This window comes from Xenopus laevis, chromosome 6L, assembly GCF_017654675.1.
Source record: "Xenopus laevis strain J_2021 chromosome 6L, Xenopus_laevis_v10.1, whole genome shotgun sequence".
NCBI lineage: Eukaryota > Metazoa > Chordata > Amphibia > Anura > Pipidae > Xenopus > Xenopus laevis.
The window spans coordinates 115148630-115174992 of record NC_054381.1 but is presented as its reverse complement, the minus strand read 5'-3'; the positions used below and the strand labels follow the sequence as shown (position 1 = coordinate 115174992).

The 26363-nt window shown below is 39.7% G+C and overlaps 1 protein-coding gene across 1 annotated transcript in view; it reads right to left on the bottom strand.

The window, feature by feature from the left end:
• Nucleotides 1–26363, bottom strand: part of colec12.L (collectin subfamily member 12 L homeolog) — an 86934-nt gene that overhangs the window by 24474 nt on the left and 36097 nt on the right. The window lies entirely within an intron of this gene.

Genomic DNA, 26363 nt, shown 5'->3' with positions numbered 1-26363 from the left:
GTATAATAACCATGGCAAAATATAACAATCGCTTGGCTCACCTACCTACATAAGCCGTTGTTCTATTTCTAATCCCCAGTGCTTCCGAGGGAGTCTGCGCGTGTGAGCGAGGGGGGGCATTCGCGAGCGGAAGGGGCATAATTGCGAGGGGAGGGGGATGGCTAGGGGCAGCCCAAACAGAAATCTGGCCATGGGTGACCAGGGCCCACCTGGGCTACCATCTCTAGGGCCCCTATCCTAGTAGTGGGTCCCCTGCCCCAATCAAAACCCACCCCATCACTGTTGTGTTCCTCCACCAAAGTCATGAGCACCTCCACCCAATACCCCAGCATGCCGATTAACCTTTTGCAGCTGCACTGAGAGAAGTGATAGGGTGTCAACAGATCCCGGCAGGAAGTGACTAGTCTGAGTCACGAAACGCTTCAAGCCATGCTTTCACCCTGCCTGCAACATATTCGTGTTCGCACAATGTTTTTACTGCGTTTTGAATAAAATTGGAATTTTTAAAAATTTTGGCCAATGAGGGCCAGGACCCACCGGGTTTTTACCCTGTGTCCCTGCTGACTGTGCACCTAGGGTGAATTATGAGCAGTAAATATCAGTTTGTGCAGGGTCGACCATGGGACTTGGGGCCCACTGGGGCTGCTGTTTTAGGGCCCCCCTCCGGCCCCTTGCGTGCCACCACCCACCGCGGTGTGCTGCACATACTGGTTTTTGCCTCGACCTGAAGATCGTGTTTGCAGGGAGCGGGTCTAGTGCCCTCCTCTGAATTCATCCTTTTTTGTCTGGTTGCAAATGTACAACTTGTGCTGGTGGATTCCCTTGCCAGATTTTCTTTCTTTACTGTAACAATTGCTGATAAGCCTGTAGCAAATATTTGCAAAATTGCATTAAATGATTGATTTCTACACACAAACACACACACTTTTTACCCACAGACGAACAAACAGAAATGAACCTGTGGGGTGTAACTAAATGGAACAAATATACCCTGCCATCTCTTGGCTCACATTGGTATTGCAGCAGATGTTACCTTTAATTTTAACCACCCTTCTGTTGTTTTAGGGGGGGAGGGGTTAAAGGTAAAACCCCTAAATTAGATGGCAAGTTATGCTAAGCAATTGTTCATCTATGATAGAGGGAGAGTATAATGTGGTCATTTTCTTGATCTCAGGGTTTTTGTATCGGGCTGCGCAAGAAAGCAAACCCCAAAGACGTTAAGGGCAGTGGCACACGGGAAGATTTATCGCCCACCATGCCTTATCCCCACAATTCAGAGATTTTTTTTCTCATTAATTCCAAAGTCATTACAGACACCTACTCAATAGTCCATGCATGCCACAACTTGCTTGCATTTCACCAAAACAGGGGCATATTAGAATCTGCTCTGGCAAAGTGTGTGTTAAAAATCTTACTAGGCATGAGGTCAATTCTGACGTACTGATGTGCACAGTGTGAAAATGAATATAGTGCCCTCAAACATTTTGATGGCCAAAAACAAGTATTCAAGAAACAATGCAAGATGCAATAATAAAAATCAAAGCAGCTAAAATATTATTCCACAGCAAGTCACCATGGTCAAATTCCAACCCCACAAATTCAGTCTAGATTTCTAGGCTATGGATTGTGAGGATAATGGTTGTACACGGTTTCTAGTAGAAAGTCTAGCAACGTCAGAATGTAGGTTAGACTGGAGGTTTGCACATATTGGTGCTTCTAGCTGTTGGTCAATGCCACAGCGTGGTGTGGTAGAGTGACTAAAACAATGTGGGAAAAGGTGTGTTTTTCCTTTAAGATCTCCATAGTGGCAGAGGTAGGCACCAGGATGGGTGTTAATAAACTGAGAATAGGTTCTCAATTTAAAGGCTTTGGTGGCCAGGTCCTGGAAGCTGGAGTATTCTGGAAAAAAAGGTAAGCCAGGTACTCCGATCCAGTAGTCCAGCTCATGGATTGGAGCTCACCTTCCAAAAGGCTGTTCTAGTTCTAGTGAGCCTGATAGGAATCTCTCTCTCAGAGCAGGAAGGACACCTGCCTGTGTAAGGAACTCCCAGACGCCAGACGTGCTGGGGTGCCACTTGCCACTGCAAGGTGCTGAGAGAGAAGACCAAGTATCAGAGAATTGGTCTGAGTGAGGACTTGAGAGAAAAGCTAGGAGGCTGAGCAATCCCCCAGGAGAATCGTGAGTACAGGGGTGACTCCCAAGGATGAACTCTGTGCTGGCAACAATTTCCTTTTACTGTGAGCTGCAGTTTACAAAAATAAAAATGTAAAGTTTGACATCACTCTTTAACTATTTTTTAAAAAACAACTATTCCCATCAGTGAGACTGCACTGTATCCCTTCCTTTCCATCGGCTCTCACCGTATGGGCTCTTATGGGCTCAGCATCTCTCCTCACCTTGGGAGAGAGAAGTGTCAGCAGTCAACCACTTCTAAAGAAACTACTTAGAGGGTCATTATAGTGACAAATGATGGATTTAGGGATGTTTATACAGCTTTCTTGGTTAGTAAAACAAGGGGTACTCTCTAGTCAGAGAAAGGCTAGGCTGAAAAATTGTACAATGGATGGCTGCCTTTCACTTTTCTTCCTTGAACTTAGAGGTCACTGTTTGATTAAAACTTTTGGATGGATGTGGTTTCCTTGTTGAAGTATCATATCCCACGTGGGCAGATAGAGATACACAGATTAGAAATGCTGTCTATTCTAGAGGAGCTAAGGAATCTGTTTTACTGTATACTGTATTTGTACAAAACAAAGGGAGTAATTTACAGAGACCCTGGACACAAGTGCAACAGCACTAAAGCATGCCTCTAACTACTCATTCAAAGGACCCTTGTGTCTGGGGTGTGGCTGTGAGCGTTGGACTGGACCTCAGGTCAGGTGCCTCTCGGGCGACTTCCACACAGCGCGACACTCTACTTCCCTACTTCCATCTGGATGTGCGCCTTTTTATAAATGCATGGGAGTGCCCTACCCTAGTCCTTGATGTCACAGTGGGGTATATATAGAAGAAAACACTGGGTTAGGGTCGGGTGCGGATTCTCCAGTCTCGGGTTAGGGTTAGGTGCGAGTCGACGATTCACTAGCACCCATCCCTGCACTTGAAAAATGACCCCTGAAGTTATTATAAACCTATATAACTTACATTTTTTTCTTTGACTCGGTTATACAATGCTTTAAAGATTTTTTACAGGTGTTCACAGTCTCCATATCTCATTTAGATATTGCTAAAGGACAAGTCTAGGCATCAAATATCTTTTATCAAGTGTGTTAGAGGAATGAGAAACCTGCCCTGCTTTTCGTTCACAAAAAAAATAAAAAAACATCTGCTTTCCATCATGGGTTTCATAGCAGCCTCTGACTCATTAAGGGAACTAAAAGCACATGTTGATATCCTGCTGCGGAATCCATAGCTATGCGATTTACAGGACTAGGGTGACCTTCGGCACACTACATGTTTCACAAACCTGCCAAGAATTTGATCTCAGGAATTAAGCTGGCTTTCATTTGGAATTATTCAGCAAGTACCCACATTGTAAACATACGTAACAGGCAGTACAATTGGGGACACAGCTATGACACTTATATTTCTTTTCCTAATGACACAGTTCCCTCTGGCTTTATCTGACTCCTAAGTTTTAATTTAACATACACTTCAAATGTTATTCTTCATAGGAAACATGTTTACGCACACGTCTTGCATGTTCTGGAGAGGTGCAACGCATGTTAATTTATGGTGTGTGTATGATGACTACTGGTCTGTGTGCCAGGTCTCTTGGAATCCAATCAGTTTTGCTTCTCCCTTCTCCCAAGCCAGCTCCCATTAATATATTTGTATGCCAATATGTGGTGAAGGAATAATTCTCTCATATAGTTACAAAACTTCATAATTTACTATCCTTTTTAAGAGCCAGCATGCCAAAATGTGGTGAAGAAATTGACTTCTCACATTTACAAAATCTCATGATTTATGCTTTAAAAAAAACACTGTGCCCTTACTTGTCCTGGACTGTTGTGCAATCCAAATGTTGCACTTCATAGAACACACATTTACACAAGCACAGCAATAAGTCTTGCCAAGCAACACACATATACACACACAAATATGTTGTGAACAAATTCTTTTCTAATACGGTTACCAAACCTGATATTTTCCTTCCTTGATGTACTATCTTAAAGGGGAATATGTATATTTGTATAATTTTACGTTATCTCTCCTTACAGATTATGGGCAAAGTTAAAGGTAATGTTGCTATGCTAAACCTTAATAATTGTATCTACTCCCTTGTCTGCTAGGCCACTCCTCATGTTGGCTTCTTGTAAGGGAAATTATAGCTGGTCAATTATTTGCCAAAAAAATGCACATGCAGCATGTGGAAAGAAAATATTGCAGTTTCCATTGTCACGTGGTCTAAAGTCATGCGATTTGAAGGGTTCAAATTAAAGGGGAGTAACAATTTTACAGAAGTTAGGGAAGGTATTAGAGAAGTATAATCCTACATTCAGCTCTTTGGGGCACATTTACTAAGGGTCGAATATCAAGGGTTAATTAACCCTCGGTATTCAACCATCGAAGTAAAATCATTCGAGTTCGAATATCGAAGTCGAAGGATTAACTGCAAATCTTTAGATCGATCGATCGAAGGAAAAATCGTTCGATTAAATCGTTCGAATCAAACAATTCGAAGGATTTTAATCCATCGAAGGATTTTTCTTCGATCAGAAATAGCTTTGAAAATTTATGGGGAAGGTCCCCATAGGCTAACATTGTAGCTCAGTAGGTTTAAAGTGGTGAAGTATGTAGTCAAAGTTTTTTTTAAAGAGACAGTACTTCGACTATCAAATGGACGAATGGTCGAATAGTCGAACGATTTTTAGTTCGAATCGTTCAAGTCGAAGTCGTAGCCGAAGGTCGAAGTAGCCTATTCGATGGTCGAAGTACCCCAAAAAAAACGTCGAAATTTTAAGTTTTTTATATTAGAATCCTTCACTCGAGCTTAGTAAATGTGCCCCCTAGTATTGGAAAATGAACAAAGGAAATATAAATGGTAATTCAATGTGAGACTAACAGAGTAATAGAAGAGAGGTTTGCTTATTAATCTAATTTTAAAAAAACTGTTATTTGTAGGAATTAAAATATATATTTTAATACTAACTTCTTAGGTACTGAGCAAATATGGGGGGATGAAAAAACATTTACCAAGATTTCCCTTCCAAGTTAAATATCTATGCTTCGGCGATGATTTAGGAAAGTAATTTTATACTTGGGGGGGCCTGGATTTGTGGAGATGTCACCAATGTCCGGGCCTAGGGCGGCAGGATTTTAGGGGGCGGCACCAGGCCCGGATTTGTAGCAAGGCCACAAAGGCCCGGGTCTAGGGCGGCAAGTTGGTAGGGGCGGCATGTTGCCCAGCCTCTTTCTGAGGAGCAATGGGGATGCATAAAATTGCACCGGCCCGCGGTTCTTCCTGCAAGCACCACAGAGCTATCCTCTTCCTGCTTCTACTTTCAGCTCGCAGCTACACATGCGCAGCAGAGCAAAAAACTTTAATGAAAAAGTGCTCGCTGGAAGAACCCTGGGTTGGTGCAGTTTTCTGATGATAGGAGCGACAGCCCGGAGTGTCAGATAAGTAAATACAATCACTTGGGGTTGCCTAACTTTCCCCCCCCCCCCATGTATAAAATGACTTTCCTTCTCCTTTAATAAATGTCATCAATGCATGCACCATTTGTGTCCATAGCATGACTGCACTTGCAGCTCTGTTCACACATGATGTCTAGACCAAATGATGTTGCTAATGCTATAGTCAGGTCAAATCTGTGTAGCAGCATTACAACTAGAGGAACTAAAATAGGAAATAATCACATCAATATTTTAAAAGGCTTATTTAAATTTAAAATAACTTTTAGCATGATATTCTGAGACAATGTTTATTATTTGTGATTTTTGAGGTATTTAGCTTTTTATTCAGCAGTTCACCAGTTTGCAATTTCAGCAATCTGGTTGCTACGACCCTAACAACCATGCATTGATTTAAATGAGAGACTGGAATATGAATAGGAGAGGAACGAAATATTAAGTTGAGTAATAAAAACTATCAATAACAATAAATGTGTAGCCTTACAGAGCATTTGTTTTTAGATGGGGTCAGTGACCCCAATTTGAAAGCTGTAACGAGTCAGAAAGAAAGCAAATAATTCAAAAACTATATTAAAAGGAAAAATGAAGGGCAATTGAAAAGTTGCTTAGGATTAGTGATCCTATAGTATACTAAAAGGTAATTTAAAGGTACACCTCATTCACCGGGCATAGCATACATATGCAAATGAACTTACTTAGATACATTCCCTTCTGCCCCTGTAAAGAATTGAATACTTGCCTTGGTGACCAAACACCCACATTGCAACCTATAATTACATAAAGGCCTAATTGAGAGACTATGAAACATATACTGCATTGGAGTCATTTGGAAGTGATAAAATGGGTTTTATGTAACATCCACACTTTTATGCCAGACTTACTATGTAAGTAAGGGCTTTGACACCTCGTTTTAAGGTTTAAGCTCTAATCCAATTTAATATTGATAGATCCTCCCTATAAAATTGGTCTCCTATAAAATATATAAGCCACATCCACCCTTTAACCACAAACCATTGCTGCATAAAGTAAAACACATGGAGATGCTGATTTTCAGTCATCAGAAAGGCAACATAGCATACAGAGAACAGAATGTTCTTTTTAATATTGTACAATTATGTTATCAGCATGTTTGGCCCTTGCTCCTCTCATAATCCCAGTGGCCACTTGTGAATGGGCCCGAGAGCTTCTACTGCAGAGCACAAAGGAGCCCTGGAAGTACAATATGTTGCAGGGAAGGTCTGCACAGCACCATTAGATAGTAGCCCCAGAGATGTAAATCTAAACAGCCCACGACCACAAGCAATTAGCCAATGCTGTTGAAGTGATGAGCAATATGTAATAAAAAGTCAGCAGTTTGCTTATTTCATGGAATTTGTCATGTGCACAGATATATTAAGGCATGTTTTAGCAGACAAATGAAATAAGCATAATTCTTCCAGGACGGAAACTCGCTCGAAATGAGGGACCCCCACGTAGCCAAGGGACTGAGGTTTCACTCTGTATGTGAGATACATATTTAATAGCCAGGCATCCCAGTCCATGTGCAAGTTGTGAAGGAGGAGCCAAGAACTACAAGCAGCATTGTTTATGGGAACTGAGAAAATAAAAATGGGTTGAAATAAGATGAATCTTTCCTTCTGTCATGTGCTTGTAAAACTTGTAAAACACTGTATTTATTTCAGAGCTGAGAAGGGAATCAGCCATCCTTCCAGGATATTTCTCATTCCAGCCCTCCCATGTTGCAGACCCCAGGTCAGCGGCCTATCAAATTATACATTTCAGCTGAAATTGTCAAACAGCTATATAATATTTCAGTTATGTTTTGCATGAAACGGCTCTGTTTTCTATTTCAGGCCAAGGAAAGCTACTATACTTTCTTGAATGATGGAAGCTAACCACACACAATTCTATTATATATATCAATCAGTGGCATAACTAGATATTAATGGGCCCCCACAACAAATTCAACTTAGGGTCCCAAAGCATTCATAAGTTGACGTATCCTACCAATAAACATTGAATGCATTAATTAGGACCTTAATGGGCCCTCTATAGTCCTAGGTCCCCCTCTGCTTCTTCTTTAGTTACGCCCCTAATTTATACCATACAATCAAAATCTGTTCTCAATTTAGCAAACTTTTTCTAGCCCATGGCTACATCATGTATGTCAGCTTTTGAATATATGTGTTTGTGTGTGATGATCACCCAGTAACTGGGTATGGCACCCATGCCTTTCATCAGTGTACTGTATTTGCTTTTGCTCCTATATCATCAACCAATCAGTAGTGTGTATGACATGAGAAGGCACATATACAAGGCACAAAGGCCTCGGTTATGATTTATGTTGTCTTAAAAAATACGGGGTCATTAACTAACATAGACAGACAGACATACAGGAGTATACGCCTTAGTCCGCATTCAGAGCGCACTTCTATCCAGGATTTAGCTGTTCCCTGTACCTTTTACTACAGCCTCATTTCAGGCCTGCATCCACCGCTGTTCCCTAATTTGGGTGTCTGAATGACACCTATCTGCCCCTTGATAATACAATGATGCCAAATGCAAGAGACATTAAATTAATAGGGGCAACCACAGGTCTGCACTTCGAAAGAAATCTGTGGCAATTCATTTAGCATGGGTGGCGGGTGCAAAGTGCAAAAAAAAAAAAAAAATGGTGGCTTGCTCCATTTTTATTCACCTCAATGCCCACATGCCCAACGATTGAATCATAATGTAGGTAAAATGGGCAGTCAGATCGCATCAATGAACAGATACGACAGGATTTTTAATCCTGCCCGATCAACATCTGGCTGAATTTTGGCCAGATATCGATCAGGGAAGCCCGTCGTAGGGCCCCACGCACGGGCCCATAAGCTGCTGACTTGGGCTACTATTGGTCTGTGCCATGTTTGAATAAAGGCCTTTTTATCATATTAAGAAGGTGCTGTTCTCGTTTATACTGACTTGGGCTGTCGGCAGTTTTTATCGGCAACCTTTTGTCTGTTGACAAAATCTTCAAAGCATAAGAAAAGCACAGAATATATATAGATCTATATAGATAGAGATATTTGTACCTTTCAACCTTTCAGAAGAGACTGTCCGGGTGCAAATAAATACTTATTAAATCCTTATCAAAAATACACTCACAGACATGGCGGATGATAAAAATATTCTCTTTTATTGAATGCTATTTACATTTATGTGTTCAATCCCGCATTGATCGTTATCAAGATGTCTGTTCCATGCATCGAAATGCATAGATGTAAAAAGCAGTGAGTAAATTACCCTACCAACCAGATTGCTGAAATTGCAAACTGGAGAGCTGCTGAATAAAAACCTAAAAAACTCAGAAACCACAAAAGAAAATCTATTGCAAATTTTCTCAGAATATCACTCTCTACATCATACTAAAAGTTAAATTAAAGGTGAGCAACCCTATAAAAGGGTTGTTGTTCACCTTCCAAACACTCTTTCAGTTGAGTTGTTTTCAGATTGTTCCCCAGAAATAAAGACTTTTTTCAATTGCTTTACATTTTAATTTTTTTTACCGTTTTTACAAAATCTAAGTATAAAGTTTAATGTTCCTGTCTCTATTTGAGTCTGGCAGCTCAGTAATTCAGGAGCAAATTCTGAATGTTACAATTTTGTAACATTTAGTTGATACATCTCTCAGGAGCTTCTCTAGAGTTTTAGCAACTATTGTATCAATTCAAACAGCTGCCTGAAATGAAACTTAGAGATTCTGCTCAGCAGCGACAAAGATAAGAAATGTATCAACTAAGGGGCAGATTTATCAAGGGTCGAAGTGAAAATTCAAAATATTCTAATTTGAATTTTCACGTTTTTTCACGGCAAAATCTGTCAAATTCAGCAAGGGAATTGTTTGAATTGAGTTTTTTTTAAAATTCCAATTTTATTTTCTAAATTTATCATACACTGGTCCTTTAAGAATTCGATTGAGACTATTTGGCACATTAAACTTGGCGAATTGCTGTTTTAACCGAAAGAGGATGTCCAGGGATCAATTTGGAGTTGTTTGCAGCCTTCTTGACATTCAAGGATTTTTTGGAAAAAGAAAACTCTAATCGAATTCAATTTGAATTCAATTCCAGTTTTTGGGTCGATCCTATTCACCCGAATACCAGAAATTGTTTTTTTTTAATAAATTGCAGTTGGTCAAATTTCGAGTTCATGGGAGTTTAAAATAACTAAATGAGGAAACGGCACACAGAAATGAATGCAAAAGGGGATAGACCCCTATGGATTTATTGTGTCAAACAAGCACAACGTTTTGGGGGCTGGCCACTTCGTCAGGTGATGTGGGGGGGGCCAGCCCCCGAAACGTTGTGCTTGTTTGACACAATAAATCCATAGGGGTCTATCCCCTTTTGCATCCATTTCTGTGTGCCGTTTCCTCATTTGCTTGTTTCCTGTGGATCCAGGGGAGTGCCGTCTCCCTAGAGGACTGAGCACCAGATAATTGCATCATGGAAAGGCCAGGGAGTGCATACGAATTTCACTTTGACCAGTTTAAAATAACCCCCATAAACTCCAAAGTCGACCCTTGATAAATCTGCCCCTAAATTTAGAACAGTTTAAAGAGTCGGCGACCTCCTCCCTCCCAGAGCAGCTTTAGAAAGGTGAAAAATTAGACTTACACTTTAATATTAGAAAAACGGTCACACGTAGAAAATAGAAAGTAGATGGAAAAAGTCTTAATTTATGGGGAACTATTTGAAACCAATTGAACTGAAAAAAAGTGTTGGAAGGTGGACAACCCCTTTTACATAGAAAAATAAAGAGAAAGATGATGGTGTTATGGATTGAACAGTGGGCTCGTGGGGAGGCTTGGGTTTAATTCCTGGGTCAGCTATGGTGGCACTAATTGTAGGTTTAATTGTAGGTTTGGGCAGGGGCAATCCTGGCCTCTTTGTCACCCTCTCCCCCGTGGACTCACCTTTTTGCACTGGAGGGGGTTGAGGGGGGTCTACAATGTCAGAGGAGGGGTCCAGGTGCTTGCGTAGTTGTGCTTTCTGCACTAGAAAATTTTTGGAAATGTGGCTATTAAAGTTACCAGGAGTAGCATTTTTGCCACCATTGGTAACCAGTGGGGCGTTGCTGCCTGAGGTGAGTTTCTCAACTGCCTCATTGACGCAGCGCCCCTGTCTTTGGACAAGTGCTTTGTATAACTGGTAGTGCTATATTCTGTGTAATATGTTATAATGATAAAATAACAAAATAGAGACCGCTCTTGGGCATCTCAATTTCTGCAGCACTCGCTGTTGGCCAGTAAAGTGTATCTTTTTCATTGAAAACTGTGGAAATCTGAGACATCTCTATTTCTTTAATTATGTACAAAAGACAAGAATGGAAAAACCCTGCTCTGCCTTTTTAACAGGCTGTTAATATGGAATGAGCCACTAAAGTCCCTGCTTGGCTCAGTTGTTTCTGGTTTCTGGCCAATACTTCTGCTGAACCCTGGCTAATTACTATCTCCAGTGAGCTGCTGTTACCACTTCAAAAGGACACTTTTCTATTGTAATCATCTTTGACCTCATTGCTCCATTTGCCTTTACTGAAACTAGTTTATTTTTGGGACCCTACTGTCATCTAGCTGTGTCCAGTCTTAACACTGGTGACACTCAAATCCCTACACAAGGGTAACATTTTTGGACTTGAAAAAAACATTTTACAGGTAAAATGTTTTTTCCTCCCAATTCCATGAAATTTCAGGTGCCCCCACTGGGTCAAACTTTCTAAATATAATCAATTAAAAACTCTGTACTGAGAAAATCAAGTTTATCTTCACTATTCCTCTCTCAGCATCTGTTTCTCCTCATTCTCTCTTCATTCAGGAGTTGGGTGTCAGATGAATGATCCAATATATCTTATAGGGGGGCTCCATATGCCTAGAAGATGTATTAGAGCTGACTCTATTAAAAATCACCATAAATCCTGTCTCTCTACATGCAGAATTTGTGCAAAAGGCAGTTATTTTGTTAGATTTTGTTTGTACTGGAATCAGTTATTTGAGAGAGCTCTAATACATCTGCTAGCAAAGAAAGCCCCCCCCCTATAAGATATATTGGATCATTCATCTGACACCCAACTGCTGCATGAAGACAGAATGAAGAGAAACAGATGCTGAGAGATGAATAGTGAATATAAACTTGATTATTTTAGAAACAATGCAGAATTTTTAATTGATTGTATTTATGAAGTTTCTTATTTCTGTATGGGGAAGCCAATATAAAATGTTCATTACTGCTCTGGCCCCTAGGCCAGATGCAACCACGCCACCCGCCTATCCGCCTGCTTGATACACCTTGTCTCCATTCTACACATGAACGTCCACCTGCTACTTTGTTCTTCAGCTGCTGGGAACCACAGCTCATCAAGTGTGGCAAGATACGGCTGGGTGGCATGCCGTCCCCAAATGAGTGCCACCTAGGCCAAAAAGAGCTTTTTAAATATGGCAGAAATCACAAATTGAAACTACTTATGCACAGACCCCGAATTTAAGTTACGCCGCGGCTTTGGTGGAGGAAAATATATTCACAAAACAGTTTCACAAATTGTGAATTTAAATTCTAAACAACACTATTGTCTCGCACAACAACCTCGCACAGTGGCTGCACTCACACACCCGTCTCATCTGCGAGACATTTGTGAAAATTTGTGCAGAATGCAAATTTACAAAAGACGGTAAGACGGGCACAGCAGAGCAATAGTTTGTAGTTCATAGTTCTGGAAAAATCATGGGCAATACAACCATTTGTGTATAAATTTGTGCTGCGTAAACTTTATAAATTTCACCCACTATGTTGTTGTCTATGGAGAGTCTCATTCATCCAGGTCATGATATACAATACAGTATGTAGCAGAGTAAAGTGTAAAGTAACTGGACTTCAGGTCCGGACTGAGAATTAAAATAAACTCTGGCATTTCAGGTACACAGAGGCCCATTCAGCCCAAATAGAGACCCAAACAGCCCCACCAGCCCACTAAATAGTGACTTTCTATGGCACCTTATAGCAGCCCCTCTGGCATTTGTCAGAACCCACAGATTGCCAGTCCGGGCCTGCTGGACTTTCTGACTTTTCATGAAAACTTCTTCTAAAAAAGCCACTTGGATGAGTGGTGAAACGTTTTCAAGAGAATTTAGAAAGTCCAGTTGCTTTAGACTTAACTTTACTTTACTAGATACTGTACACTATGTTGTTGGTGCATGTAATTATGCTGAAATTGCGACATTTTGTGTGGTTTTTTTTGTACTATTTTATTAATAAATTAGTCCTGTTGTAACCGGAACCGTATAATTATGTGTTTTACTAAATGCAAAAAAATTTAAAAAGTGAAAATGAGCATGCAAAAAGCAGGAAACATAGGCATAGTCCTTACCCATATAAGAGTACTTGGCAACTCTGTATTCATAGTTTAGTATCTAAAGAGTAAAAACAGCAGTCAAATCAGAACTGTACACACGGAAGCTGGCCACTCAGCTATACATTTTGGAAATGTTCCAAAATTATAACTCAAAATGCAAATTTATCACCCACAAATGCAGTCCTGTCTGTCAGGTCAGCCAGTTAAAAATGAACTGAACATAAATTATACTTAATACATCTGGCCATTCCGACAAGAACATTTTGCAATTGAATTCCTTGCTCCCTTGACAAACTGCCAGCTGTGGTTACACACAAGTTATGAGAATATAAGGGAACTAAAAGAACCAAACATCTAAACAAGCTGTGACCAATGAAATTTATTCATGGTGTCACAATGTTATCCTAAGTGGCCAATTCAAATATCATGGTCTTTGGACCTTTGATCCAGAGATCTCATTGGTCATCCACCAGCCATTACTTTATGAATTCATTTTGTGTATTGGTGAATGTTATCAGCTCTCAGTGAGATCCCATGTGCACAACATCTGAGTGAACATGACGTAATGCTAGAAAAATGAGAACATTACAAAGCCAGCATAAATGAATGTCATGTTCTCGTACTGTGTCTGTGTTGTGCTATTAATTATATCACTTTTTTCATCTTCCTGGATTTTTTGCCAGCAAAATAAACCAAAATAAATAACATTATTTTTAGATGAGGCTTCAGATGCGGCATCAGTATAAAAGCAGAGTCGTTTCATAAAAATAAGGGGGAAAAAGGAAAAACAATGGTAGATTATCTTCATAATGAAAGTTAATGGTAAGTTGAAGACTGGTATATACTACCATTACCATAGTAATGGAGGGCACACACAAAAATCCACCAACTGCCTGGGTGCCAAGTGGTAGTTCAGCAAGCACATCCATTTTGCACTTGGGGGTGCCAAATGTTAGGCACCACCAAGTGACTGTATTTACTTACCTGAAACTCTTTGTTCACGCAGTTGTAGAGCGGAAAAGCTGAACTTTATTATATTGGTTATTCCAGCGAGCACTACAGAGCACTTCTTTTCTGCCTTTAACTTTCTTCAAATGTTCTGGGCAGATGCAGTAGAACGAAATAGTGACTTTTTAGGTAAAGTTCGGCTTTTCGTTCTACTGAGCATGTGCAGCAGTGGGAAGAAAGAGGAAGACTGAAGAGGATGGATCCATGGTGCTCACTGGTATAACCCTGGGCCGGTGCAGTTTTCTGCTAATAGGAGCACCAGCCCAGGGTTTCCGGTAAATCAATATAATCGCTTAGGGGTGCCTAACTATTGGCACCCCAACCCAAGTGCAAGAACACTTTCCTTCTCCTTTAACTGTAGGCCAATTTTTCTGGATGAGGTAAAGAAAAATATAAAAAGGAAAAAGTACCGCACTCACAGGAGCTTGCTCAAACAAAAAGTGGTTTATTTACAGAAGTTCCAACGTTTCAAACACATTCTGCTTTTCTCTCTCTCTCTCTCTCTCTCTCTCTCTCTCTATACACACACATACAGTATATATATACAGGTATGGGACCTGTTAACCAGATTGCCCCGGATCTGAGGTTTTCTGGATAAGGGATCTTTCTGTAATTTGGATCACCATACATTAAGTCTACTAAAAAAAATATAAACACTAATTAAACCCAATAGGATTATTTTTCTCCAATAAGATTCAATTATAGCTTAGTTGAAGTCAATGAGAAGGTGCTGTATTATTTTTACAGTGATAAAGGAAATTATTTTTAAAAATATGAATTATTTGATTAAAATGGAGTCTACGGGAGCCATCTTGTAATTCAGAACTCTCTGGGTATCCGGATAACAGATCCTATCTGTCTGTCTGTCTGTCTGTCTATCTAGATACTGTATTTATCTATCTGTCTTTCTATGTAAAAGAAATGGCCAGGCTTGGCCCCCCTTTGGTCCCTATTGTCTATAACTCATGCCCTACGGCCTGTTTTTGCAAGGGATAAGGATTTTACTTTGAAAGTAATCCTTTGCTCCAAGCTTCTTCACATAAATTTCGCTTTCTATCATAATCCAACTGTTCCTCATTTTCCTAGGAAAATCTAAAAAGAAATGTGAGAGCCATTATTCCGCATGCTGCAATGAAATTCCTGGCCTTTACGCTCAGGAAGCATTGTGTTGACGTTGGCTTCCCAGTGGGTTTAAAGCCTTGTTTAAATGTAGCAGACTATGAATAGTCTTTGAGGTTGCTCCGTGTTATTCTATGTCTTCTTCCTGATTATTTACAGATGCTGTCTCGGTGAAGCATGAAAATAATATCTTGCTAATTCTTTAAAAACAGGCTGGTCTTTGCATTGTAGTTTTTGAGGGTCAAAAAGGTGACTTGTGTCTTTAAACATTATGTTATTAAAAGTGCACTTTTCTGCTGCAGAATTCTCTTGTAAGTATTTTTGCCTATGAAGAAAATAAACTTTCTAGACACTGATACTTTCAGTTATTGTTTTCCCTTGCACACACAGTCCTTGCTGCTTCTCCAGTCCCAACAAGACACAAAGAATTCTGTGAGTTAAAAGATTTCCTAAACTTCAGCATTTTGGAGGTTGAGAATCTGGTACTTTGTAAGAAATTAACAGAAAAGATTAAGGCACATCAACTGGACATGTAATTTATGAAAGGTTGAGATTCCAAATCAAATGTAGCACAAATCTAATACATGTATGGGATCCGTTATCTGGAAACCAGTTATCAAGAAAGCTCAGAATTACTGAATGGCCATCTCCCATAGACTCCAATAAAATGAAATAATCCAAGTTTTTAAAAATGATTTCCTTTTCACTGTAATAATAAAACAGTACCTTGTACTTGATCCCAACTAAGATATAATTAATCCTTATTGGAAGCAAAATCAGCCTATTGGGTTTATTTAATGTTTACATGATTTTCTAGTAGACTTAAGGTATGAAGATCCAAATTACAGAAAGATCAGTTATCCAGAAAACCCGAGGTCCCGAGCATTCTGGATAATAGGTCCTATACCTGTACTACAAAAAAACACTTCATGCACATATTTTCTGATGTTGAAAGATTTTCTTAATGAAACTTAATCTGTTGTTGATAAGAGACACGGGGCAACATCAAGGAAGTATTTGTTGGGTTTTACATGGTTTCAGTCAACTAGACTGTGGTTTCCTGCAAAGGGGATATATGAAAAGCATTAATTACTGTAACAACATAGTTTATGATAAATGACAAGGAGCACAGTGCAAAAAAGGCACAAAGTGGCGTTTTTCACTTTGCACATTTAGCTTCTTGTGCCCTTGCAGCACTTTGCAATTCTAGAATGGAGTGGTAAGAGCTGTGCCTCATTCTAAATGTAGCCATGCATTCAGATGGGGCAGTCGGCTGGTTGTACATGGGCTTTCCTGGATCACCTCCCTATCGTGCATGTCATATAGACTCACATGCTGGGCCAGGCAGACATTTAGGGGTATATTTATCAAGGTTCAAATTTCGAATTGAAAAAAACGTCGAAATTCGAATTCAAAAAGACCAACTGAAATTAAGTTAAAGGTTTTTTTGATCGAATAGGTCCGTTTTCGACCAAATTTCAATTATACGAATCGAAGGATTCTATCCGAATTCGATTCAAAGTTTTCCCCCAAAAAAATAGGTTCTAGGAGGTTCCCCATAGGCTAAAACAGCAATTCGCAAGGTTTTAGATGGCGAATGGGCGAAGTAGAATTTTTAAAGAGTACAGTAAAGTACGTGATAAATTTTAAAACTCCAATTTTTTGATTTTTTTTCAAATTCGAATCGAATTTGGACTATTCCCTAGTCGAAGTACACAAAAAATAGCTCGAAATTTGAATTTTTTTCATTCGAAAATTCAAAAGTTGAGGAGAATTTTCGAATTGAGAAAATTCGAATTTTGAGCTATTTTTGTTTCATGCACTTCTTTAATGGATTCAAGTATGAATATTACAGTACCTTTAGGTATATCCCTGCTAACTTTACAGTGTACTGCCTACATAACAAAACCTACCTACCTAATTTAATTATAATTCCTCATAGATTCAGGGTTGGACTGGGTGTGAGAGGCCCACCAGGGCTGCCATCCCAGGGGCCTACACACCCCCTCTATACTGGGATCCCTGGCAGCTCATTCACCACAAGCCTCCCCCTGCACACCTTATACTTACTTTTGCCGCTATCAGGGGAGGGAGGGCAGTGGGGGAGCGATAGAATAGGGCAAGCGGGAATCAGGTCTGGGTTGGTGGGGCCCACCAGGGCTGCTTCCTCAGGGACCCACACACCCCTTCTGTGCTGGGGCCCCTGCTGCCTGCTCCCTTACCCACCACAAGCCCTGTTAAGATATGTATTAATGGGCGTGCTCTCTAACAGATCCCATAGTAATCTGATACTGATACAGTGTCATATAACATGATATTTGTCTGCTACTGCAGCAGTGTTTATAAAGTTTTGTCTTCTTGAAGCAAGATGAGCATGATGTCTGTGTACAGATTCTCCTCTGTCTAAAAGAAAGATGCAGGCTCACGCGAGATTGAGCTACCGGTTATCCCATCTCTTAAAGGAAAATTCAACCATTAATTTAAAAAAAACCCTACATAGTTCCCCCTCCCTGCTTCCCCCCAGCCTAGGTGTTAATCTAAGACGTAAAAGCCCCTAACTCTTTACCAAAGTAGCCAACGCCCAGCTGGGTTGCCTGGGGCAACTGACAGACCTGGCCCGTCACTGGTGCAGATTCAGGGCATTGGAGTTCACGGGACCCCTATGTAGGGTAGGGTTTTGTTTCATTAAGGGTTTAGTTCTCCTTTAAACAGAATTGAAACAAGCCTCTCCTCCCCCACACACATTATACTTACTTTTTCCGCAATCAGTGGAGGGAGGGCAGTGGGGGAGTGACAGAAGAGGGCAAGCGCAAATCAGGTCCACCGGCTTTTTTTCCCGGTGTTCCACCAGCCCAGTCTAACCTTGTATAGACCTCTATTGAGTTATTAAGGAACATGGCATACATTTTTCTCATGGAATCAAATTTGGCCCAATGTTTTTTACATTTTGCTCCAGTCCTATACAGCTTGCAGTCTAATGTGATGGAGAAGTGGTTGGGTAATTTGTTGCCTGGCATTCTGCAGCAAACAGGACAAGAGAGCTTACAGTTTTATTGCCTAATGTCCTAAAGAAGCAGCAGTTGTATTATGCACAGCCAGCTATTCTACAGTGTAAACCATAATTAAGCATGGTTGTACACTGTATATTCGGCATACTGTACTGTAGAGCTCAATGGCAAATCTGTGGAATTGTTGGGTGAGTATCTCAGTGATATGAGTGGGTATCGTGCAATTGTATGTTTGGACATAATGCAAAACTGCACGATATTTAAATAAATATATTTCTTGGATTTCAACATTATTTTCAAAGAGTGAAATCACACATTATCCTATGATATCATTGTTGTTTTCAATGTGTTACTATGACTATTTGCAAGTTCACTCACATTCTCGGTTCTCATAAGCTCAAAGGTGAAACTAAAAACTTTATTGCATGGATAAGAATGACATGTTCCACTGTAATTACGGTCTTAAATTTAGATTTCAATTAGAAAAATTCTCGCCAGCTATAAATTTTACATGCAGATCCAGGAACTATTCCGACTGCAGTTTTGGAGTCAGAAAATATTTTTTCAGTTCTAAAACAAATTGGAAACAGATTTAGACGGGTTTTTTTTCTGCTTTCCTCTGGGTCAGCTAGAAGTTAGGTAAGATATACTTGAGCAAAGGTTCATGGACTTGTGTCCTTTTTTCAATGGTAACAATGTGGTATATAAAGGTTTGCTAGTGCCAAAGAGGGCAAAACGATGCTACATTCCTGTGTTATAAAATGTGGCAAAGCATTTGAAACCTGTTACCCAATTCTGCTGCTGTTACACATATATATTTTCTTTTGGTCTGACTTGCCACGTATATCCAGCTGTGTCTGCTGAGTTCTCATAAATATACAGTAAATCTACCACTAAATGCTAGGATTCCATTTCCTTTTCCCATGACTAAGCAGCCATCAGAGGCTCATCTTCCACATATTCAGGGTGGACTAAGCACAAATGTTCCATCTTACTTGCTAAACGTAGCTTCTTCTTTGGATGAATAAAAACGCAGATGATATTAATTTGCTGGGTGTATGAGGGCATATTGTAAGCTGGTCTTATACTTATATTACCTTATGCAAGTACAGTGTGCGAAATGCAATTTCTAATGCAAATCAACATGTTTTTTAGTGTCCCCCCCATGATTCCAGCACAATTGTGGCTGGGCCCATCAGGACTGCCGCATCAGGGCCCACAACCCCCCTGCCCCCCTCCACTACCACCTACACAGGCTTCATGCCCCAGCCGCAACACCCCTCCATCTGCCTTTGCCCCCCAAGCATACATTCTTTTCTCATCTTCATCAGGGCGGGGGGAGGTCAGGGAGCTCACACTCTAAATGTTGCACATATAAAGATGAATTCAAAGTGTGAGGGTAGGGTAAGAGAGAAGTAATTCCATTTATTGCAGGGAGCTGAAAGACAACAGGAACATTCTCTAAATCCTGCCCATGGGTACTGGTGCATCATGTAAAAGTTCCTAAACTAAGTACACCTACTGTATATACTTCTATACAAGCAATTCAGTATACAGGGGATATAACAAAATGCTGTGCTTGCAACAAATATAACAATAGCAATCCAATAAATATACTAGTGTGGCTTTTATAACAAAGTAGATTTTATATCAGGGAACATAAAGGCTCTGTAATCAGCATTAACTACTGTGCAACATTTGCACTGATTCTGCAGGTGTAACTGTCTGTCTGCTTTCGCTCACTGCAGGCTGTATGTGCTGGAGACATTATAGAACTAGGGTTGCCACCTGGCTGGTATTTTAGCGGTCTGGCCAGTAAAAATGATGGTTGATCCAAATGTTATTAATAGGGAAAAAAGATAAATATATAGGAAGGCCTGTATTTCTTTCCAGAAGTGGCATATAAACAGTTTCAATAAGTTAGTAAAACATTAGGCTATGGATTACTACCTGAAAGACAACACTCTTTAAGGGGTTGTTCACCTTTAAATTAACTTTTAGTATGACGCAGAGAGATGTTCTGAGACAATTTGCAATTGGTTTTCATTTTTATTATTTCATTTATTATTTGTGGTTTTTGAGTTATTTAGCTTTTTATTTAGCATCTCTCCAGTTTGCCATTACAGCAATATGGTTGCTAGGGTGAAATATTCTTTTAGCAATCATGCACTAATTTGAATAAGAGACTGGAATATGAATAGAAGAGTGCGTGAATAGAAAGATTAGTAATAAAAAGTAGCCATAAAAATGCAGCCTTACAGTGTATTTGATTTTTAGATGGGGTTAGTAACCCATATTTGAAAGCTGGAACAAGGCAGAAGAAAAAGGCAAAAACTATAAAAAAAATAAAAGACTATGAAGATTTTCATTCATCCAGGTCATGTTACAGTATCTCTGATATAAGTAATTAAAAAAAAAACTGAACTTGAGTAAATATTGAAGACGTTTCACTACTCATCTGAGCAGCTTCTTCAGTTCAACGGACTGGTTTATATAAAAAATAAAGAATGAAGACCAATAGCAGGTGTTCCTGGAAAATATGGACTTACATGAAACAAAATATAAGTGCTGAACAAATCGGGGTGCTTAACTTTGTACCTCTTACATAAAGCGGTCACATACCTCCCAACATTCTGGAAACGGAAAGAGGGACAAAAACTTTTTGACCATGCCCCTTTTTTCGACCACACCCCCTAATTACCATGCCCATTTTACAAAATTTGCAAGAAACTCATTTTTGTAGTTTTATGTTGTATTACAGTTTTATTAATGAAGGTGAATTGCCCTTTAAGCTGTGAGTCAGTTCTCTCAAGAGATAAAATTGTTCCAAATGTATCTTAAGTATCTATTCTGGAATCTCTGCCAAGAGCCAATTAATTTAGAAACATTGGGGCAAATTTACTTACCTTCGAAGTTGCGCCAGCATTTGGCTTTGCCGCACTAGATTCGATAGGGCTGTGCAAATTCACGAAGATCGAAATTGCACACAAGTTACCGATAGTTTGCGAAGTTGCGCTAGCCATGTTACGATCAGCGGTTCAAAGTTACGCTAGTGATCAGAAATTTGCATTGGACGTATATGCAGCAGAAAACACATTACACTACACAAGGCCAGGGAACCTTAATAAATGTATTCTAATGCCCTAAACATGTGCCCACAGTTTAGTTTAGGTGCCATATGTTATCAAATGTAGGGGGAAGGAGGGTACCCTAAAAAAAAATTTTGATCTTTTTCGGCCTATCGCCCTTAAAAAAGTAAAAGACTCCAGCGTTTTTTGGGATTACAAAAAATTTAAACTTTTTTTGGAGCAATCCCTATCTACTCTATTGCACTTTGCCAGGTCTGAGGTGGCGAAGTAAAGTCTGGCGTTCAGTAAAATCCACAACTTAGTGAATTAGCGTAGTTAAGTCCCTTCGCCAGAGCGCAACTTCACCTGGCGTAAGGGTGAGAAGCAGTGCTAAAGTAAGTCCATTTTGCTAGCAAATTTATGCCAGCACCCATTAATAAATCGGCTAACTGGCAAAATGACGTCACGCTAGCGAATGTTCGCTAGCGTTAGCCACTTCGCCCTTTAGTAAATTTGCCCCAAAGTATCTTTTTTTGCTGTTCAGTGCAGAGCAATTGGGGCATTCCAGTACAAACGCGGGACTGCGGGTTGAGCTGTCAAACGAGGGACTGTCCCTCTCAAAACGGGACAGTTGGGAGGTATGAGGTCACAAGGAGCAGGTCTGGGACGGTGGGGCCCATGGGGTCTTGGGACCCACCAGGTTTTTTCCCTGGTGTACTGCCGGCATAGTTGGACCCTGCATGTGGTAGCAAATTGAGTGCAAGATGCAGCTAACTTTTTCTGATTTTCAGAGATTGCATCACTTCCAGTACTTGGTGCTTTCTTGTGACTCTTTTGATGCAAGTCTGCTGTGCCTATTGACTCAACCCCCTTTGAGAACCCTAGAAATTACCTCCACGTTCAGAGAGACTGTAGCTCCAGATACACGTGTACGTGACTCAGCAGAAGAGGGAGGACAACATAATGGCACTTGGCACAGCTGTAGGGATCAAAGAGCCTCATGTTTGGATGTAAATATAATGTAATGACATAATTAAGCCCAATTTCCATTTCAGCCTAATGCAGACAAAAAGGCAACAAGTACAAACTACTTCTGTATTGTGTATCTCTTTTTTTCTGGAATTGATGCCATACACAGGAATGTAACTGTATTCATCCACTGCTGGGTGACCTGTGTCCCCACATAGCTTTGTACTGTAATGACACAGTTTTCTAAGGTTGTCTTCAACTCCCCATTAGTCCCCAATAACTAGAACTATTACTATGTGTACAGTGGTTGTGCATCTCTTATAACTTGCAGAAATAAAAAAGGCACACATTGATCTTACTACAGTTATGGGACCTGTTATTCAGAATGCTCAGGACCTGGGGTTTTCTGGATTGTGGATCTTTCCATAATTTGGGTCTACATACCTTAAATCCACAAGAAAATCATGTAACCATTAAATAAACCAAATAGGCTGGTTTTGCTTCCAATAAGGATTAATTATATCTTGAGTTGGATCAAGAACAAGCTTTTACAAGTTTTATTATAACAGAGAAAAAGGAAATAATTTTGAAAAATGTGGAATATTTGAATAAAATGGAGTCTATGGGAGAAGGGCATTCTGTAATTCAGAGCTTTGTATAACGGGTATCCAGATAATGGATCTCATACCTGTACTATTACTAATAATAACACCTATTACAGATTAAAAGACACAGGCATGGGGCAGAGTATAATAATTATTCAGTTTGAATGTCATACAGGGATGGGACCCGGTATCTAGAAAGCTCGGGACCTGGGCTTTTCCGAATAAGGGATCTTTCCATAATTTGAATCACCATGTCTAAAGTCTGCTAAAAAATCATGTAAACATTAATCAAATCAAATAGGCTGGTTTTGTTTCCAATAAGGATTGATTATAATTCAGTTGGGATCAAGTACAAGCTACTGTTTTATTATCACAGAGAAAAAGGAAAATTATCAAAAAATTATTTAATTAAATAGGGTCTATGGGAGATGGCCTTCCCGTAATTCAGAGCTTTCTGGATAACGGGTTTCTGGATAACAGATATCATGCCTGTATAACAAATAGTGCTGCTTCTTCAGTGTTTTCTCTTTTATCATCTAAAACTGATCTCACATTTACTGTACTAACAGCAAAAATGGACACTGGAAATAATCTTCTTGGATAAAGTATCCTACATGCTCAGTTAAGACTGTTTTATTGTAATACAAATGCTTTAAACCTAGTCAGGATGTAATTATGTCTTTAAACAAAAGAACCCCCGTGGTTCAATAAGTTTGCATCCCAAACACATGAAGAATGCAAGAATGCAAAACGTTGTGTCTTTAAAATCTCATCTGAAATAACAAAAACACCCAAAGCCAAGCAATTAATAACACGTGTCCCTAAACCTTGTTTATTCAGCTTATTTTCTTCAATTTATGGCCAATCACTTTCATTGTGCAGCTGGAAACATAGCTATTGGCCATGGATTCCACGTGTATTTCTGCTTGTTTGAAAAGCTGACTTAATACGAAATAGTAGCAAAGATAAATAGAAGGCCCTGTATCTCTAATGGACCCTGATTCAGTATAATAAGTGCTCATCAGGATTTGTTTAAGAAAAAGTAAACCTCTAAACAAACATACCATATTTAATGGCTTCTTAAGACAGTCCAGTTGTGGGCCAATTATTAGCTAACTCCAGTTATTAGCAAGCTGGATGAACTGCTGGAAGAGTAATATCTTCCAACAAAAGTCCATGGAATTCTCAGGCTGAGGGCCAATAAAAAAAAAACCTTGTTTGTGAACCAAATAATACCCACAAGCCTCCAGTTGGAGATTTTGTTAGCACAATAAATTGCAACTGCATCATCCAGCACCATTAATTGTGATAAATGTATAAGTGGTGTGTAGGACAAACAAACTGTATTAGCTGGGGTATCATTTCAGAATTATGGCTTGAACACAAGCCATAATAGTACAGATAGAGGACCTATTATCCAGATTCCTTGGGACCTGGGGTTTTCTGCATAAGGAGTCTTACTGTCATTTTGGTTACCATACTTTTGAGGGCAGATTTATTAAGGGATGAGTTGTGTTTTCCACCAAAAAGGGTATTTTTCAGTTAAAACTCATATCTTCAAATGAAAAAAATAAACACAAAAAATTTGAGTTAAAAAAAAAAAAAAACTCGAATCTTTTAAGATTTATTATACCCTGAAGCTGGAAATAGTTTGAATCCAAAACTATCTAAAACCTGTCGAGGTCATGTAGGAGTCAATGACAGAGGTTCCTTGAACCATTTGAAGATGTTAATAACCTGCATGATGTACGAGGTTTTTTTCAGTGGGTTTTGCTTGAAAACCTTATCAATTCAAGAGATTTTTTGCTGAAAACTCAATCAATTTGAGTATTCTAATTTTTCATCTCCACTACACTGATTCAAGTTTTTTCTTAAATTAGAAACCATTCAAGTTGTGAGTTCATTTGAGGTATAACAAAGCTCACATAGCTCTAAAATTGGACCTTTGATAAATATCCCCCTTGGTCTGGATAATAGATCCTATACCTCTATCTTATTTAGGATCAAATACAAGGTACTTTTTTATTAGTACAGCTAGGGCAGCGAAGATTACCTCTGTTTCTAACTACTTAAAGAATAAAGGGCATAGGAATCCCAAAACCAATCTAATCTACCATGGCATCCATCTTACCCTCAAAAGAATTGCTAGCACATAATTGTGGAAAATCTGACCCAGACCCTGTAATCACCTTGTAAACAAGATCCTTGATACTTGTTAACTGTGTGTGCCTGTTCCACTAAAAGATAGAAAAAAGGAAAAGGAGGACGCACCCAATGAGTTTAACCCTTTAGAAATGAGCTTTATCTTTTTTCCTGCCAACTTAAGCATGCTAAAAGTCCTCGGGGATGCCATATAAGGGCAATGATTGGCTATTGGTATCCCCAATCGGGACTGGCAGCTTACAGGAAGCTCTGTCTGGTTTTTATGCAACCAAAACATGCCTCCAAGCCAGGAATTTAAAAATAAGCACCTGCTTTTTAGCCAGTTGGAGGACATTCAAGGGGTTGGTGAGCAATTCATGAGCCACTGTTTGGGGATCTAAATTAAACATCTCACTGGTTGCTATGGGTTACTGCACCTGTGCAAACTTCTGTGACTTTATATACATATGAGGGTCTTTGCCCTGAAGAGCTTATCATCATACAACAGACCTAGCACCCAAAGGGGGTCCCAGACTGATGCGGGGTCTTGTGTATGGTTCACCATTCCACCTCTTTGATTTCCCAGCCTTCTGCATAGAAGCCAGCGGACGGCATGAGGGAAAGTGGCAGAGAAGGGGTTTCAGGAAAGAGACTACTGTCAGTTGAACTTTCTAGCCGGACCCCCCCCTGAAGTTTTTCTTTTGGGGGGCCAGCTCTGCCAAGTTACGCTGCTGGCTTACAATCTAAATTGGACACTGCAGAAAGGGCTTAAATAATGGCAAGCAAGATGCTAAATCAAAGTTTCATAATATGAAAGTTATGGAATACACAATATTCTTGTATGATTGAAGCAAGCCCTCTATTATGCAATACGATGAAAAACAAATGAGACTGTTAGATTAATATGTGAAAACCTGCAGCTCTCTCTTACTGTCACCGATATGAGGGTTGTGTGTGTGTCAACTCACTTGGAAGTAGAACTAAGAAGGAACTACTTTTCTCTAAAAGAGTAATCAGAACCCACCTTCTCTGTATGGCCATACTAAAGACAAAGTCGCATTTCTATGCTGACTTCCTGAGGTCCTGATCGCAAAAACGGAGAATATTCAATATAAAATGCATCTTAATGTATGTTACTCAATGTAACATGCTCATTTGTATGACAGCCATACACTGATTTATCATGGGTGCTACAGTATGTTAAGTTCTTGCACAGTAGGTGCCATCCCACACCCACAATACATGACAACTTGCTGCCAGGGCAGTATCCACAGTTTCCATGCGTAAACTACAACTCCTGTGATCCTCAGTCAGATGTTGCTGCGTTAAAACCAATGTATTGAACACATAAAAATAGGCTGGAACGACAAATGAGGCAAACACATTATGAATTAAGCTGCGTGTGGGTGTAAACAAC